Raw genomic sequence first — 7,869 nt, 5'->3', positions numbered from 1 at the left:
CGCGTACGCTTACGCGAGACTGGTTCTCCCGACGTGCTTTGCACATAGGTGGCTTGCGGGTGACAGTTTCTCCAACTTTAGTTGAACTGAGTGTGGCTACGCCCGGTCCTTGCGAAGGTTAAAACAGCACCAACTTGACAAACTATCGTTGTGGTTTTGATGCGTAGGTAAGTTTGGTTCTTGCTTAAGCCCGTAGCAGCCATGTAAAACTTGCAACAACAAAGTAGAGGACGTCTAACTTGTTTTTGCAGGGCATGTTGTGATATGATATGGTCAAGACATGATGCTAAATTTTATTGTATGAGATGATCATGTTTTGTAACCGAGTTATCGGCAACTGGCAGGAGCCATATGGTTGTCGCTTTATTGTATGCAATGCAATCGCGCTGTAATGCTTTACTTTATCACTAAGCGGTAGCGATAGTCGTGGAAGCATAAGATTGGCGAGACGACAACGATGCTACGATGGAGATCAAGGTGTCGCGCCGGTGACGATGGTGATCACGACGGTGCTTCGAAGATGGAGATCACAAGCACAAGATGATGATGGCCATATCATATCACTTATATTGATTGCATGTGATGTTTATCTTTTATGCATCTTATCTTGCTTTGATTGACGGTAGCATTATAAGATGATCTCTCACTAATTATCAAGAAGTGTTCTCCCTGAGTATGCACCGTTGCGAAAGTTCTTCGTGCTGAGACACCACGTGGTGATCGGGTGTGATAGGCTCTACGTTCAAATACAACGGGTGCAAAACAGTTACACACGCGGAATACTCAGGTTATACTTGACGAGCCAAGCATATACAGATATGGCCTCGGAACACGGAGACCGAAAGGTCGAGCGTGAATCATATAGTAGATATGATCAACATAGTGATGTTCACCAATGAAACTACTCCATCTCACGTGATGATCGGACATGGTTTAGTTGATTTGGATCACGTAATCACTTAGAGGATTAGAGGGATGTCTATCTAAGTGGGAGTTCTTTAAGTAAATTAATTGAACCTAAATTTATCATGAAACTTAGTACCTGATAGTATCTTGCTTGTTTATGCTTGATTGTAGATAGATGGCTCGTGCTGTTGTTCCGTTGAATTTTAATGCGTTCCTTGAGAAAGCAAAGTTGAAAGATGATGGTAGCAATTACACGGACTGGGTCCGTAACTTGAGGATTATCCTCATTGCTGCACAGAAGAATTACGTCCTGGAAGCACCGCTGGGTGCCAGGCCTGCTGCTGGAGCAACACCAGATGTTATGAACATCTGGCAGAGCAAAGCTGATGACTACTCGATAGTTCAGTGTGCCATGCTTTACGGCTTAGAATCGGGACTTCAACGACGTTTTGAAGTCATGGAGCATATGAGATGTTCCAGGAGTTGAAGTTAATATTTCAAGCAAATGCCCGGATTGAGAGATATGAAGTCTCCAATAAGTTCTATAGCTGCAAGATGGAGGAGAACAGTTCTGTCAGTGAGCATATACTCAAAATGTCTGGGTATAATAATCATTTGATTCAATTGGGAGTTAATCTTCCAGATGATTGCGTCATTGACATAATTCTCCAATCACTGCCACCAAGCTACAAGAGCTTCGTGATGAACAATAATATGCAAGGGATGAATAAGACTATTCCCGAGCTCTTCGCAATGCTGAAAGCTGTGGAGGTAGAACTCAAGAAGGAGCATCAAGTGTTGATGGTCAACAAGACCACTAGTTTCAAGAAAAAGGGCAAAGGGAAGAAGAAGGGGAAATTCAAAAAGAACAGCAAGCAAGTTGTTACTCAAGAGAAGAAACCCAAACCTGGACCTAAGCCTGAAATTGAGTGCTTCTACTGCAAGCAGACTGGTCACTGGAAGCGGAACTGCCCCAAGTATTTGGCGGATAAGAAGGATGGCAAGGTGAAAAAAGGTATATGTGATATACATGTTATTGATGTGTACCTTACTAATGCTCGCAGTAGCACCTGGGTATTTGATACTGGTTCTGCTGCTAATATTTGCAACTCAAAACAGGGACTACGGATTAAGCGAAGATTGGCTAAGGACGAGGTGACGATGCGCGTGGGAAACGGTTCCAAAGTCGATGTGATCGCAGTCAGCACGCTACCTCTACATCTACCTTCGGGATTAATATTAGACCTAAATAATTGTTATTTGGTGCCAGCGTTAAACATGAACATTATATCTGGATCTTGTTTGATGCGAGACGGTTATTCTTTTAAATCTGAGAATAATGGTTGTTCTATTTATATGAGTAATATCTTTTATGGTCATGCACCCTTAAAGAGTGGTCTATTTTTATTTAATCTCGATAGTAGTGACACACATATTCATAGTGTTGAAGCCAAAAGATGCAGAGTTGATAATGATAGTGCAACTTATTTGTGGCACTGCCGTTTAGGGTCATATCGGTGTAAAGCGCATGAAGAAACTCCATACTGATGGACTTTTGGAACCACTTGATTATGAATCACTCGGTATTTGCGAACCGTGCCTCATGGGCAAGATGACTAAAACACCGTTCTCCGGTACTATGGAGAGAGCAACAGATTTGTTGGAAATCATACATACAGATGTATGTGGTCCGATGAATATTGAGGCTCGTGGCGAATATCGTTATTTTCTCACCTTCACATATGACTTAAGCAGATATGGGTATATCTACTTAATGAAACACAAGTCTGAAACATTTGAAAAGTTCAAAGAATTTCAGAGTGAAGTAGAAAATCATCGTAACAAGAAAATAAAATTCCTACGATCTGATCGTGGAGGAGAATATTTGAGTTACGAGTTTGGTGTACATTTGAAAAACTGTGGAATAGTTTCGCAACTCACGCCACCCGGAACACCACAGCGTAATGGTGTGTCCGAACATCGTAATCGTACTTTACTAGATATGGTGCGATCTATGATGTCTCTTACTGATTTACCGCTATCGTTTTGGGGATACGCTCTAGAGACGGCCGCATTCACGTTAAATAGGACACCATCAAAATCTGTTGAGATGACGCCTTATGAACTGTGGTTTGGCAAGAAACCAAAGTTGTCGTTTCTGAAAGTTTGGGGCTGCGATGCTTATGTGAAAAAGCTTCAACCTGATAAGCTCGAACCCAAATCGGAGAAATGTGTCTTCATAGGATATCCAAAGGAAACTATTGGATACACCTTCTATCACAGATCCGAAGGCAAGACTTTTGTTGCTAAATTCGGAAACTTTCTGGAGAAGGAGTTTCTCTCGAAAGAAGTGAGTGGGAGGAAAGTAGAACTTGACGAGGTAACTATACCTGCTCCCTTATTGGAAAGTAGTGCATCACAGAAAACTGTTTCAGTGACACCTACACCAGTTAGTGAGGAATCTAATGATGATGATCATGAAACTTCAGAACAAGATACTACTGAACCTCGTAGATCAACCAGAGTGAGATCCGCGCCAGAGTGGTACGGTAATCCTGTTCTGGAAGTCATGCTACTAGATCATGATGAACCTACGAACTATGAAGAAGCGATGGCGAGCCCAGATTCCGCAAAATGGCTTGAAGCCATGAAATCTGAGATGGGATCCATGTATGAGAACAAAGTATGGACTTTGGTTGACTTGCCCGATGATCGGCAAGCAATTGAGAATAAATGGATCTTAAAGAAGAAGACTGACGCTGACAGTAATATTACTGTCTATAAAGCTCGACTTGTCGCAAAAGGTTTTCGGCAAGTTCAAGGGATTGACTACGATGAGACCTTCTCACCCGTAGCGATGCTTAAGTCTGTCCGAATCATGTTAACAATTGCCGCATTTTATGATTATGAAATTTGGCAGATGGATGTCAAAACTGCATTCCTGAATGGATTTCTGGAAGAGGGTTGTATTGATGCAACCAGAAGGTTTTGTCGATCCAAAGGGAGCTAACAAAGTGTGCAAGCTCCAGCGATCCATTTATGGACTGGTGCAAGCCTCTCGGAGTTGGAATAAACGTTTTGATAGTGTGATCAAAGCATTTGGTTTTATACAGACTTTTGGAGAAGCCTGTATTTACAAGAAAGTGAGTGGGAGCTCTGTAGCATTTCTGATATTATATGTGGATGACATATTACTAATTGGAAATGATATAGAATTTCTGGATAGCATAAAGGGATACTTGAATAAGAGTTTTTCAATGAAAGACCTCGGTGAAGCTGCTTACATATTAGGCATTAAGATCTATAGAGATAGATCAAGACGCTTAATTGGACTTTCACAAAGCACATACCTTGACAAAGTTTTGAAGAAGTTCAAAATGGATCAATCAAAGAAAGGGTTCTTGCCTGTGTTACAAGGTGTGAAGTTGAGTAAGACTCAATGCTCGACCACTGCAGAAGATAGAGAGAAAATGAAAGATGTTCCCTATGCTTCAGCCATAGGCTCTATCATGTATGCAATGTTGTGTACCAGACCTGATGTGTGCCTTGCTATAAGTCTAGCAGGGAGGTACCAAAGTGATCCAGGAGTGGATCACTGGACAGCGGTCAAGAACATCCTGAAATACCTGAAAAGGACTAAGGATATGTTTCTCATATATGGAGGTGACAAAGAGCTCATCATAAAAGGTTACGTTGATGCAAGCTTTGACACTGATTCGGACGATTCTAAATCGCAAACCGGATACGTGTTTACATTAAACGGTGGAGCTGTCAGTTGGTGCAGTTCTAAACAAAGCGTTGTAGCGGGATCTACATGTGAAGCAGAGTACATAGCTGCTTCGAAAGCAGCAAATGAAGGAGTCTGGATGAAGGAGTTCATATCCGATCTAGGTGTCATACCTAGTGTATCGGGTCCAATGAAAATCTTTTCTGACAATACTGGTGCAATTGCCTTGGCACAGGAATCCAGATTTCACAAGAGAACCAAGCACATCAAGAGACGCTTCAATTCCATCCGGGATCTAGTCCAGGTGGGAGACATAGAGATTTGCAAGATACATACGGATCTGAATGTTGCAGACCCGTTGACTAAGCCTCTTCCATGAGCAAAACATGATCAGCACCAAGGCTCCATGGGTGTTAGAATCATTACTGTGTAATCTAGATTATTGACTCTAGTGCAAGTGGGAGACTGAAGGAAATATGCCCTAGAGGCAATAATAAAGTTATTGTTTATTTCCTTATATCATGATAAATGTTTATTATTCATGCTAGAATTTTATTAACCGGAAACATAATACATGTGTGAATATATAGACAAACAGAGTGTCACTAGTATGCCTCTACTTGACTAGCTCGTTAATCAAAGATGGTTATGTTTCCTAACCATGAACAAAGAGTTGTTATTTGATTAATGGGATCACATCATTAGGTGAATGATCTGATTGACATGACCCATTCCATTAGCTTAGCACCCGATCGTTTAGTATGTTGCTATTGCTTTCTTCATGACTTATACATGTTCCTATGACTATGAGATTATGCAACTCCCGTTTGCCGGAGGAACACTTTGTGTGCTACCAAACATCACAACGTAAACGAGTGATTATAAAGGTGCTCTACATGTGTCTCCAAAGGTACATGTTGGGTTGGCGTATTTCGAGATTAGGATTTGTCACTCCGATTGTCGAAGAGGTATCTTTGGGCCCTCTCGATAATGCACATCACATAAGCCTTGCAAGCATTGCAACTAATGAGTTAGTTGCGAGATGATGTATTATGAAATGAGTAAAGAGACTTGCCAATAACGAGATTGAACTAGGTATTGAGATACCGACGATCGAATCTAGGGCAAGTAACATACTGATGACAAAGGGAACAACGAATGTTGTTATGCGGTCTGACCGATAAAGATCTTCGTAGAATATGTAGGAGCCAATATGAGCATCCAGGTTCCGCTATTGGTTATTGACCGGAGACATGTCTCGGTCATGTCTACATTGTTCTCGAACCCGTAGGGTCCGCACGCTTAAGGTTTCGATGACAGTTATATTATGAGTTTATGAGTTTTGATGTACCGAAGTTAGTTCGGAGTCCCGGATGTGATCACGGACATGACGAGGAGTCTCGAAATGGTCGAGACATAAAGATTGATATATTGGACGGCTATATTCGGACACCGGAAGTGTTCCGGGTGATTTCGGAGAAAACCGGAGAGCCGGAGGGTTACCGGAACCCCCCCGGGAGAAGTAATGGGCCATATGGGCCTTAGTGGAGAGAGAGAGGGGCAGCCAAAGGTGGGCCGCGCGCCTCCTCCCCCCTGGTCCGAATTGGACTAGGAGAGGGGGGCGGCGCCCCCCTTTCCCTCCCCCTCCCCACTTCCTTCCCCCTCCTAGTAGGAGTCCTACTCCTACTAGGAGGAGGACTCCTCCTTGGCGTGCCTATAGGGCCGGCCGGCCTCCTCCCCTTGCTCCTTTATATACGGGGGCAGGGGGCACCCCTAGACACACAAGTTGATCCACGTGATCATATTCTTAGCCATCTGCGGTGCCCCCTTCCACCATAGTCCTCGATAATATTGTAGCGGTGCTTAGGCGAAGCCCTGCGACGGTAGTGCATCAAGATCGTCACCACGCCGTCGTGCTGACGGAACTCTTCCCCGACACTTTGCTGGATCGGAGTCCGAGGATCGTCATCGAGCTGAACGTGTGCTAGAACTCGGAGGTGCCGTAGTTTCGGTGCTTGATCGGTCGGGCCGTGGAGACGTACGACTACATCAACCAAGTTAACGCTTTCGTTGTCGATCTACAAGGGTACGTAGATCACACTCTCCCCCTCTCGTTGCTATGCATCACCATGATCTTACGTGTGCGTAGGAATTTTTTTGTAATTACTACGTTCCCCAACAGCAACATCCTCGGCAAAATCGCTAAACATGTCAACAATCTGCCAGGATCATTCTATAGCAAAAGTAGAGCTCGATTGACTCAAGCTAGGGTGCTCCATAATTGCAAACAGAGACATGGATGGATAGAGCACCACAATATTAACAAAACATCCTTACTAATCATCCTCAAAATAGGCACGCATCCCTAGGAAACAACATGAACATATGGCATAACAACAAAATCAGGACAAGGACTTAGAGAAATTCGAAGTCCCTGAAATCAGCATCAACGATTACGCTACTTTGCAAGCTTATTCTAGTCACCACAAACATCACAAAAATACATGGCATACACCCCTGTAAAGATGGCATGGCATATAACAAAACACATGTAGAGCTCAGGATCATAGCATGCACACAATAATCATGGCAAAAATGACAAAAGGCCATTTGCTGAAACAGATCTGACATAATCATCACATAGCCCTCTTCCAACAGCATTTCGGGCATCAAGATGAGCTCAAATGAAAATTATGCAATGAGATGAAAGGATGTACTCGCCGAGGCGAACATTTTGATATGCTACACGCACGAATCGGAGCTACGGATGCAGAGTTATGGCATGTCAAAGATGCCCAAAATGCTGGGGACTTAGTGAAAAATTATACCCTCCGAGAAGTGGACGGGGAGAAGTGGGACGAGACGATCTGGGATGGGCGGCGACGCGTTTGGTTCGTGCACCCGATGGATCTGATCCACCCGGGCCGGATCTAGCCGGTGTGAACTCCGGCGATGCAGGCGATTCCGGCGAGGGGGCGGAGCTGGGCGGCGGAGCAAGGAGGAGCTCGGCCATGGCAGGCGGCGAGCCTGGCCGAGCGGCGGAGCACCCACGGGGCATGGCGGCGACCAGGGCCGGAGCAGGGCGGCGTGGCGCGCCTTGGGCAGTGGCGGCGCAGCGTCATGCTGGGTCGGGGGCGGGGCGAGCTCGCCGACGAGCGCAGGCGCGGCGGCGGAGAAAAGGAGGCGGCGGCGGAGGGAGGCTCCGTGGCGTCCGGCAGCGAGGGGAGGCGCTGGCC

The sequence above is a fragment of the Triticum aestivum genome, chromosome 5A, assembly GCF_018294505.1.
Source record: "Triticum aestivum cultivar Chinese Spring chromosome 5A, IWGSC CS RefSeq v2.1, whole genome shotgun sequence".
Taxonomy (NCBI): domain Eukaryota; kingdom Viridiplantae; phylum Streptophyta; class Magnoliopsida; order Poales; family Poaceae; genus Triticum; species Triticum aestivum.
This window is presented reverse-complemented; position numbering follows the sequence as displayed.